Here is a 2,166-nt window from a genome sequence, read left to right as displayed (position 1 = left end):
GGCCCTCTCACTTTATTTTTTTATGCAAGATGCAAGTTAAATGTAAAAAACATGTATTGTGGGCCCACTGTAGCATGGAGTCATGGGGAACTCAAAAGTGCCACATTCTTCCTTTCTAGGTTCTGGTCTTATTAGCTGTGACATGGCTAAATGCACCAAGAAGGTGGGAATCGTAGGTAAGTACGGGACCCGTTATGGCGCCTCCCTCAGGAAAATGGTGAAGAAAATTGAAATCAGCCAGCACACCAAGTACACTTGTTCCTTCTGTTGCAAAACCAAGTTATTCTGAAGAGAAGAGCTGTGGGGATCTGGCACTGTGGTTCCTGCATTAAAACAGTAGCTGGTGGTGCCTGGACCTACAACACCCCTTCTGCCATCTAAATAAAGTCTGCCATCAGAAGACAGAAGGAATTGAAAAACCAGTAGAAGCTCCATGATTTGAAACATTGCTAGCCTATAATAAATCGGTTAATTTATGTAACAAACAAACAAACAAACAAAAAGTGCCACATTGTGCCAGATGCTGGGAACATGGCAATGGACGGAGCAGATGTGTCCCCTGCCTTTTTTGAAGTTCTCTCCCAGTGAGGAGTGCAGTTAGATAAGCTGACAGAGTGGCAATGACAAAAATTAAAAGAGATCATGGATGCAACACTTAGCACAGCACATCCAATAGTGTGCGTTACCGAGTCACAGCAGGGTGAGGAAGGCCGGAGACAAGCTCTTCAGTGGTAGGGAATGAAAAGGGGCTAAAGCACAGAGCAATTTGAGGACATGAGGCTGGAAGGGTGTCAGGTGGTCAAAGGCGTCCTTCACCCTATGTGTCCCTGGCTGCTGGTGCTGCTCCACAGTCTCCACTGGTACCCAGGGAANGGGGATACCCACTCATTTCCTCAACAGTCATGGCATGGAGTGGGCCTTGTGGTTTATTCTGGAGAGGAAGGCCTTTGGCTCTTTCCAAACTATTCCAACATTGCAGAGACTCCCTGGTCCTTGTCTACAGGCTCTAGGGAAGAGGGTGCAGAGGGGCTTTCCAGGGGCCCTCACATACTCATCTCCTGGGAACACAGTGAACAAGAGAGGAGCCCTACTTGCCCCAAGTCCACAAGTGACAATTGTGAGGGTGTCTCCATGCTCCAAGATTTGAGTAGCCCATGGTAATACCATGAGGCTTGAGATGCACCATCAACCTTTTACCCCCTAAGGAAAGAAGTATTTGTGGTGAGAAGAAAACCTCTATATTGCCTAGGCTGAGTGAGAAGTGGAGACCAAGGTGGCATGACGACCAGGCAACTCAAAGCATGCCAGAGGAGAGAGTACTTTTACATTTTGAACTATATGAATATATAACACAATAAGATAAATAGAATTAAAAGAAAATGAGAAGAATCAATTATGTTTTCCTGTCAGATTGGTTCTCCATACATTATTGCTCGGAGTATAAATGGCTCCTTCTTTCCTAGCAGTTCAGGAAACTCAACATCTTGTAATAGAGCATTCCAATTTAAGAATTTAGTTTAAGGAAATAATCGAAAATGTGCACAAAAATTTACAAAGGTAAAGTGGAATTAAAATTTCCACAATAGGGCCGGCCATGTGGCTCAGTTGGTTAAGAACGCGAGCTCTGAGCGACAGAGTCACTGGTTCTATTCCCACATGGACCAGTGAGCTGCGCCCAAGCTGAACTGCTGCTAAGCTGCCAACAGGTGACAGGATGGCTCAGCTGGTGAAAGCACGTGCTCCTAACAACAAGGTTGCCCGACTCCTGCATGGAATGGTGGGCTACATCCACCCGCAACTAAGATCGAACATGGCACCTTGAGCTGAGCTGTCCTGAGCTGCCGACGGGTGGCCGGATGGCTCAGTGGTTAGAACCTGCGCCCTTAGCAGCAAGGTTTCCGATTGGACAACCGCATGAGATGCTGAGCTACGCCCACCTGCAACTAAGATTAAACACGGCAACTTAGCTGAGCAGCCGCGAGCTGCCAACAGGCGATCAGATAGCGACTGGACTTGGAGCTGAGCTAGCTAGCTGTGTCCTCCACAACTAAGATTGAAGGACACCAACTTGGCTGCTCCTCTTCCCCAATTCCCCAATAAAATATTAAAAAAATATATTTCCATCAATAGATGGAAGGTGACAAAACAATACTACATAATGTACAT

The 2,166-nt window shown here is 46.4% G+C and overlaps 1 pseudogene; it reads left to right on the top strand.

The window, feature by feature from the left end:
* The first annotated feature begins 142 nt into the window (after positions 1-142).
* Positions 143-426, top strand: LOC109378889 (60S ribosomal protein L37a-like; annotated as a pseudogene).
* Positions 427-2,166: the final 1,740 nt, after the last annotated feature.

Source organism: Hipposideros armiger, unplaced genomic scaffold, assembly GCF_001890085.2.
Source record: "Hipposideros armiger isolate ML-2016 unplaced genomic scaffold, ASM189008v1 scaffold_6309, whole genome shotgun sequence".
In the NCBI taxonomy this organism is placed as follows: Eukaryota; Metazoa; Chordata; class Mammalia; order Chiroptera; family Hipposideridae; genus Hipposideros; species Hipposideros armiger.
This window is presented reverse-complemented; position numbering and strand designations above follow the sequence as displayed.